Source organism: Manis javanica, chromosome 15 (assembly GCF_040802235.1).
Source record: "Manis javanica isolate MJ-LG chromosome 15, MJ_LKY, whole genome shotgun sequence".
Taxonomy (NCBI): domain Eukaryota; kingdom Metazoa; phylum Chordata; class Mammalia; order Pholidota; family Manidae; genus Manis; species Manis javanica.
Genome location: NC_133170.1, coordinates 62,139,121 through 62,147,681, shown reverse-complemented (window position 1 = coordinate 62,147,681; position 8,561 = coordinate 62,139,121). Strand labels below are relative to the sequence as shown.

Below are 8,561 nucleotides of genomic sequence, written 5' to 3'. Positions count from 1 at the left end.
GGCCCTTTGGGGCCAAGGCAGTGTGGGCAGCCTGGACAAAGCCCAAGCCACGGACCTCAGGAAGTTGTAAAGTTACTCTCAGTGAAGGAGCTGGGGCTTCCTTCCAGTAATGGGCAAGTGGGGATTATTCCATCAACAAAGGCTCCAACCTGCTAAATCTCATCCGGCCTGGTCACTGACACTGCATTCGTCATGGGCTAGGCTGGGCTGGGTGACATGATCAAGCCCTGGAGACTTGATTCTCGTGGCCCATTTGTTATGACTTTAGAGGCACTTTGCATGGGTACAGGTCAAATCCTGCATCTTAGCAATGAGGCTTCTACACACCCTGTTGCAGCCCGTGGGTGACCCCTTAGAGGTTCCTGGCCATGCCTGTGCTCACAGACGTGTGGTCACTTGTACACTTGTGTCTCTTTCACAGAAAGTCTTTGAGGTGGAGTCCAGTGGGCCAGGTTTAAACCTCGCTCTAATGCTTGCCGGCTGTGCAACTTCACACTAGTTACTTACTTTCTCTGTGCCTCCATTTCCCTTGTGTAAAATGGGGATGACAGCAGAGGCTACCTCCTGTGGTGTATGCTTCCTGGGCTGCCGTAACAAAGTACTGCAGACGAAATGACTTAAAACAACCGAAACCCATCCTTTCGCAGTTCCAGGGACTTGAAGTTTGAAATCAGTGTGTTGGCAAGGTTGGCTTCTTCTGGGTGGCTGATGGAGAACCCGTTCTGTGCCTCTCTCTGAGCTCTGGTGGCGATGGCAGTTCTTGGCTTGTGGCCGCATCCCTTTCATCTCTGCCTCCATTGTCACATGGCAGTCTTCCCTATGTGTGTCTGTGTCCAACTTTCCCTCTTCTTGTAAGGACATGGGTCATTGGCTAAGGGCCGCCTACTTTGTATGACCTCATCTTAACTTCAATTCACCTGCAAACACCCTTTTTTCAAATAAGGTCACATTCATGGGGTCCAGGTAGACATGAATTTTTGGGGTCACTATTCACCCAAGACATGGGGTTAATGTGTGTTAATCTGTGCACCATGCTTAGAAGAGTTCTGGGCACCCGTGCTCGGCAAGCACCACAGCAGTGTTGTCATGGGGGAAATAGAAATCCCACTCCTGTTTAATCTATTGTTTGGAGGGTCCTGTTTCATGCAGCCAATTTAAAAGCCTGAGGTTGGGGGAACCCTGCCCCTTCTGAGGACTGGGCTCACCCCAGTCTCATGGCTTAGCCCCAGCCCACCCCCTCGGCAATCAGCTGCCTAATTCAGCTGGGGAGGGTGCAGGCAGGCAATAAAACAGAAGAAGCTGTTCCCATTCTGGCTTTCCAACAAGGAGGGCTTAATGAGGCAATTAAGCAGAACTATTTTCTTTTTATCTTCCTCTCCATCTTCCCCAGGCTGTCAGAGCATCAAGCCTGGAGGGCCCTTGAAAATGAGAGGAGCCTGTCCCTCCCCCTCAGTTTCAAGAACAGGAGGGCAGGACTCAGAGAGGGGCAGTTGCTGGACCAAGGTCGCACAGAGAGTTGGTGAGAGGTCCTCCAGGACCCTGGCAGGTGAGGGGAGGAGAATGGGCCAGGTGGAGACTGCAGCACACTGGATACTTAGCACCTGGCCAGAGAGTGTGGTCAGTATGCAACACCATGTGTGGACGCTCAGATCCTGTGTGACCAGGTCAGCTGAGTTTTTAAGAGGAACTAGAATCCACATTTGGAAGGGATACCAGCTAGTAAGTCAAAGTTCTAGAAAACTCAGTGTAGGTCACGAAGTGGTCTTTGCTGAGAACAATGTACTTGGATATGCAGTGCCCATAGTGGGCACAGCCCCGTGGGTGGGTAGGGAAGGGGATAGGGCCTGGCATGGTGGGTGCCTGGCTTCTCTTGGTCCCCTGAGTAGTAACGTGGGATCTTCCTGGATTGCTGTTATCCCTCCAAAATCCCCCCATAGCCCAGGGCTCTGCAGCAGCCCTGCCATGCACAGTGGCTATGTCACATACTGTACCAAGGTGCCACCGAAGAGGTGATCAGGGTGATCTCAGCCTATGCTCGGCTTGCTGGCTGCTCATCCTGGAAGAAGCATCTGATTGTTGTCATGCATCCACCCAGAGACTCCATGTTTCTAATTCCCACGGTGGTGCTGAGTCAATTTGGATCCTCCAAGAAGACGCCAAGGGGAGACTGGACGCACAAGAGGTTGGTTGGGGGGAATGGCTCTGAGGGGAGAGGTCCCTGGCTGGAACGGGCCTGCCTTTATTTCCCTTCCATGCTTGGTTATTGATGGGGAGCACCGTGGGGCACAGGGTGGATTCAGAGCCCAGCAGCGGCCTGTCAGTCATGTGCTCTGCAGTAGGAGACTCAGGAGCATGCATCAAGGGCACCATGGGTCCTGCATTTGCTAGCAGGTGCCCTGGTCTGCAAAGACCGTTGAAAACAGTCTGCATGCAGGCCTGGGATTTCTTTGATGGCTTTTATTTTAGGGCAGCCATTCAAGTAAATTTTGTATTCTATACCATAATAGATCTGAAATTGCTGTGACATAAAGATATTTTCTCTTCATTTTCTTTGAAAGCTCCTCTACTCCATGGTATGTTGCCTCATGCCCAAGGGGAATGCATGGTCTTATACAGATGTATTAGTTTCTTATTGCTGCTGTGACAAATGGCCAAAACATAGTGGTTTCAAACAATACATGTTTATTCTCCTGCAGTCTGAAGGTCAGAAGTCCAAAATGAGTCTTATAGGACTAAAATCAAGGTGTCAGCAGGGCTGGTTCCTTCTGGAGGCTCCAAGAGAGAGTTTGTTCTTCGCCTCTATGGCTCTTAGAGGGGCCACTGGTCCTTGGGCTGCCCTTTCCTTCATCTTCGGTACTAGAGAACTGCCCATTTTGGGGGGAACCACCCATCTCCTGCTCCTAGTCCACATGCTGCTTGCACCTGGGTCTGATCATCCTCTCCAACCTGAGGATGAACAGGGGGTCCAAGCCTGGCCAATCAGTGGTTCATGACCTTGGCCAGGCCAATGAGAGCCTTTCCTTTCCTGGGGTTTGGGGTGAGTTCTCTTTCTGTGAGATGGCTAAGCCAGTAGAAAGAAAATCTGGAGCTGCTGGTGTTACCCTGCCTCCAGGTAGGACCTTACTTGAAAGTAAAGTCTACACAGAAGAAAACCAACTAAGAAACAGAGAGAGGCCAATTCCTGTTGACTTTGAGCACCTGGATCCAGCTGTACTTGATGTTAAACAGGCCCTGGGAAGTTCAGCTACCGAGATAACAAATCTCCCTTTTGGCTTTGAGCTAGCTTGAATCGAGTTTGCAATTCTTGTTATATGGACTCCTGACTGGTATTTTCTTACCTAGTTTTGAACATGCAGCCCAGTACCACAGAATTAACATGCCATTGTGTAGGTGCCATACTTATGTTGGCCCCGCTTGCTGTCCTTCCTCTCTCTTCTCTTCCCTGCCAGCTATGCTATTGGGTGATACATCCTAATGTATATTTAACAGTGGCTCCAAATCAAATTAATTTAGATTGGTTAATAAACTGTAACATCCGTTTCTAAATCAAGCTACATTTTCCTCTTGAGCAACTAAATTCATGCCTGTTGGTTTAATTTGTTGCTATTGTAATCCTTTAATGCTGATGAAATTATGGAAAGGTTTCTAGTGAAATTATCCAGATTTGATTAGGGTTGAACATGTTAATATTTTTCCTTCCCAGGAGTCTTTGGAGAGAGATTGGCTGAGAGTATGCAGGTTCCAATGTTGTGGTATGTGATCTCAGAAAGCAGGCTCATTCTGTGCGTTTTCAGATAAGCAGCCTTTGGTTGTGCATTTATTGACCACAGACTGTATGCACAGCCCTGGACATTAACATTCTAAGTGGAGAATCTGAAAGAAGAAAATGCGGGCTTCTACAGGACGGTTGTTGGGAGAGATAAAGGGACATCAAAGGTCCCCTCAACTTGGCTTCCCAATGGCCCCACCTCCCTTTGCGGTGGAGCCTTTGATGCCATAAATACAGTGCTGGCCTGAAGGAGGTGCTCACATGCAGATCAGCCTGACCTTGGGCTTGACCACGAAGAATTTCCTGCGGACAAATCACTCCTCTCTCTGGCCCCATGGTAAGCTGGAACAGGTTGAGGTGAAAGGGGAGGTCAAGGGTGAAGGTCAGTGCTGGACCCAGGCCTGCTGAGAGGAGTGTGGCCCTCTCTGCAGGTGGGTCTCCTTCTGCAGTCTCCCCATCTGCTCCTGCTGCCCTTCCTCCCCCTCTGCCTGCTGAGGCTGCCCCACCTGCCTACTAACTCCATTTGTTCTGGAATGTGCCAGGCCTCGCCCAAAGAGCATATACTTGCAGAGGAATCTGTAGTGTGTTTCCAGGATCACTCCTTCAGGAGAAAGTGGGTTGGGCAGGGCCTGGGAGCTCAGACCTGTGGTGGAGGAGCCCCAGAGGAGAGTCCCCCGTTCAAATTTCCAGTTAGTCTCTGGAGGGGGGAACAGCCCGATTAACCCTCCACTCACTGGCATTCTGGTGGGTGATTCCTGAGCTTGGCACAGAGTTCTCTACAAGGTCTGCCTCTTTTCCACTTGGGTTGAGTGATGCAACAGCTGCCTCTGTTTTGGCGAAGTGTCCATGCCCTGCTGGATGCCTTTCAGATCTTCAGATGGGCAGACCGAGGTCCCGCTGCCTAGCTTTCCCTGTGCTCCTCCTGCCGGGCCTGCCCTTTTCCTGCCTCAGACCCACTGCCTTTCACCCGATGAGCTCAGCTCTCAGGGCTCAGCTGAAACCTGTCTTCCTCAGGGAAGCTTCCCCATCTCCTTGGAATGTGCTTCCCATCTCTCAGTGCCTCCTCTTTGTAGAATCAATCACAAATGGTAATTTAGAATTGTGAAATTGTTCCCTCCTGCCCAGCTCCTGCCCTAGGCTACAAAATCAGTGAGTGAAAGCTGGAACCCCATGTTTCTAACCCAGAGATTGCCCACTGGTGGTGCACAAATGTGTTTACTTGTCCTTCCATAGGGTTTTAGAATTTTTAACAAATTAATTGACATCATTTTAAAGTTAGGAGATTTCACGTTAAAAATCTGGATTTTTGGACTCTGTTAAAAAAAATATTAGAACATTCAGTAACGCTGGGGCCTTGCATGAGGACAGTTGGCTGGAATTGGCCTTTAAATAGGACAGGTGTGTTTTTGTTCACTTCACCCCAACTCCCCACCAGTCCCTGTCGCTCCATACCTGAGCTGCTTTTTTCCACCTCGTGACAGTGCTTGTCTGATCTCTCTAAAGTTTTGAGTTTCAGTCCCTTCTTTGTGCTCTAGTTCCTGACTATGCCTGGTGCATAGTAAACCTTTTATTTTACATAGTAAACTAAACTTCTACTTTGGTAAACCCTTTTGAATCCTTGCAACAACTTGGTGGGACACATCATCATATTTTTAAGATGAGAACTGAGGTTCAGAGAGATTAGGATGCTCCTGAAGTTCATGCAGCCAGTGAGTGGCAAAGCCAGGATTTGAACCACTGAATATCTGGTTCCCAAACCTGGGCCCCCTCTATTCCCCCCCATGCCTGCACCAACCAGGATGGAGAAAACTTCTTTCACTTAAAATACTGCCTCTATCCTCACAGAACTCCTGCTCACTCCTTTTATAAGAGTAATTGAATGCAAGGGCCAGCTGAGTACATGAAGGAAGGGATGGGGGTGACCTGGACAGCAGAGGTCCCAGCCCAGCATGGCTGCACAGGCATGCTGCCCACCTGGTGAAATGGCTGATTTTTCAAGAGAAGCCAGACATTTTGATTTATGTGTGAAATATCCCAATTTGTCAGCATTGTGCACACACTCCAGTATATATAAAGTTGCTCAGTGATCAAATTGAGCATGTCAGCAGGGTGCACCCCCCACCATATTGCCGGGTTGCACCTCCGCTTTAAAGCTTGGTTTTCATCATTGGTTACAAAGGTCAGGCTGCATGTGAAGGAGACTGGCTTCTTTGCTTGCTGTTGCTGGGGTGGTCAGGCTGTCTTGGCAGGGCTGGGGATCCTTTGCAGGGGCCCTGATACCACCAGGACATAGAAGGTACGCTAGCCTCATCCTCCAGACCCAGAATTGCCGCCAGCACCCCCCTACACACATGCTGTTGGTGGGCCCTTCCCTCCTGGTGTTTGCTGAGTCACCATTCATTTACAAAAAAGAAAAGTTACTGACCATTTACTATGCACTAGGCCTCTTACAAAGCCCTGTGTAGTTTCTGAAACTATATAAAAAATGACTCCTAGACTCTCAAAAAGATGAGTTTTCTATCTTCTAGAACATCAGCTCCATGAGGGCAAGGATATTTCCTGTCTTGTTCTCCACTGTCTCTTGGTGCCCAGAACAGAATCTGGCACAAAGTAGGTATTCAGCAAATGTTTGTTGAATGTCTAAACAATAGCATACATCTTCCTATGTATTTGCTAATGGGAATTCCACAAAAGGAGCTCCTGTTATCCTTCCTTTTAGAATGAGACATCTGAGATGCCAAGAGGTGAAGGATTGGCCAGCGTTTGCCCATCTGCTCAGGGTGTGGGGCCAAAACAGAACTTGACTGAACCTCTGGCTAGGCCGCTGCCTGTGCGAGAGTCTCTTTTGGCCCCAGTCACAGAACAAAACCCTCTCTCCCTTCTTTCTTTCCTTTCCAGCATGCAACTTGAGCTTTTTTACATAGTGGATTTTCAAAGCCTGTGGTTGACACCCAGTGACTAAATAGATGGCTAGGGACTACAGTTCTCTTATAACAGCTCAGCAGAGCTCTTCAAGGCCACTCTGGGGGGCTTACCTCTTGGAAAGGGGCCTCGCCGCTTCTTCAGAAAGAGCTTCATTCTGGAATCCAGGCAGCATGGAGGAGCTGCTCCTGGAAGGGGATTTCAACATTCAACAGATGTAATTATTTCCTCAAGTAAAATATTTAAACAGAGCTTTAAGGACTCTGCAACAAAAGAAAATAAGTTTTAGGGAAATACCAACCCCCAAAATTCTTTCCTCAAAACATAAGCTGGAAGGATTTTATCTGCTCTCAGAGGGAAAACTCAAGAGGTTTAATTTAAAACTTGGGCGGGCTCATGGCTTTTCAATGGGGTGATTGTTCCATAGTCAGAGAATGAGATAATAAGAAAGCGTTTTTTGAGGCAGTGTTTGGTTTGGCTTCAGAAATTCAAAACGGCATTCTTCGGAGAGCTTTGGGGCCTCCTGCGTTGCTGGGGCTGGTCTCTCCCCCGGTCAGAGACCAGATTTGCAACAACATTTATGCACTTGGAGGCTTCCGAGGGAATGAGGCGAGTGATCGCATTATGCATGTGTGCTCCGCAGAGCTTGGCCGAGAACGTGGTTACCTCCCCTGCCTGCTTGTCAACCAGCCTCCCAGAACCCCAGTGACCATGTAAAAAAGAGCTGAGAAAGATGTAAGAATAACCTGCCATTACCTGGGAACTGCCTGGCCCAGCAGCGTCTTTTGATCTGGCAGGGTTCATGTCTCTCCCAGTGTCTTCGTCAACACAGTGGACAGGAAATCCAAACCCATCTTCTCAAAAATGCCGACTGCATCATCCAGCCTCCCCTGGATTCCTTCAGGGTGGATTTTATGAGCGGATTTTGTGGGTGGAAATGAGCAGGACAGTGGTGTGCATGCCGATGACCATTTCTCCCTTTGCTTCGCTTCCTTCATTCTGCTTTGGGCTCTCTGGGGAAAAGCTAGTTTCCTATGAGAATGGGGCTGCCCAGAGCCCAAATCCAGGGAGAAGGGGAACCGGATGTCTGGAGGCCATTTTTCTGGGAGTAATGAGCACTGGGGGGACAGGCTTTGATTCTTGGGTGGCTCAGGTGGATGAGAGATTTGAGGTGGAGTCACCACTCCACAGGGTCTCCCCAGGTCATGTCTAATTCTGGGCCGTCAACATCCCTCTAGAGAACTTCGTTAGTGAACATCTTGGCATCCTGCCCTTCAAGCCCCACCATGTTGTAAAGAAGTAGCTGATGGATTTTGTGGGGAAAGTGAGGCCTGCTCTTCAAGGTGCCTTTCCCAGAAAGCTTCTCACCTGCCCTCTGTAGCTGGCTGATGAGTCTAGGGGCCAGGAGACCCTCGAAGGGCCCTCTGTCATCATGAATTCTCCACCAAGCCCTGCCTCCCAGCTCACCCTAGGACTGGCCCAAACTTCTTCCCCAGCCGGGACCGCCAAAACCCATCCATGCCCCTCACCTTACCCTCACATGAGGCCTGGCCAGCTGGAGGGGAATGTCAGCTCTCGGGATGGCTACCAGAGTACCCCTCAGCCCTTCAGCCTGCTCGGGTCCCCTGAGCCAATCTGCCCTCCTGAGTGAGGCCTGCAAGACTCTGGGGAGGTGATGAGTAACTGTAGTAACTGTCACAGTACTTCCCTCCCTCAAAACCCTCCCTGCGCTGGTTTCCTCAGGCTGCCAGAACGAGGGGAGCCACTAACGGAAATGTGCTCTCTCGCTGCTCTGGAGGTCAAAAGTCCAAAGGTGGCGACAGGTTTGCACTTCCTCTGATGGTTCCAGGGGAAGACCCGTCCTTGCCTC

At 49.6% G+C, this 8,561-nt stretch overlaps 1 long non-coding RNA gene across 2 annotated transcripts; it reads right to left on the bottom strand.

The window, feature by feature from the left end:
- Positions 1 to 3,973: 3,973 nt before the first annotated feature.
- Positions 3,974 to 8,310, bottom strand: LOC108387508 (uncharacterized). Of its 2 annotated transcripts, XR_005060192.2 has the most exons (4): positions 8,226 to 8,310; positions 7,448 to 7,589; positions 6,805 to 6,879; positions 3,974 to 4,111 (listed from the first exon to the last, which is right to left on the bottom strand). It is a non-coding gene; the product is annotated as an uncharacterized lncRNA (long non-coding RNA). The 2 variants fall into 2 exon arrangements; XR_001850829.3 differs by lacking the exons at positions 7,448 to 7,589; positions 8,226 to 8,310 and adding an exon at positions 6,993 to 7,104.
- Between the last annotated feature and the right edge of the window lie 251 nt (positions 8,311 to 8,561).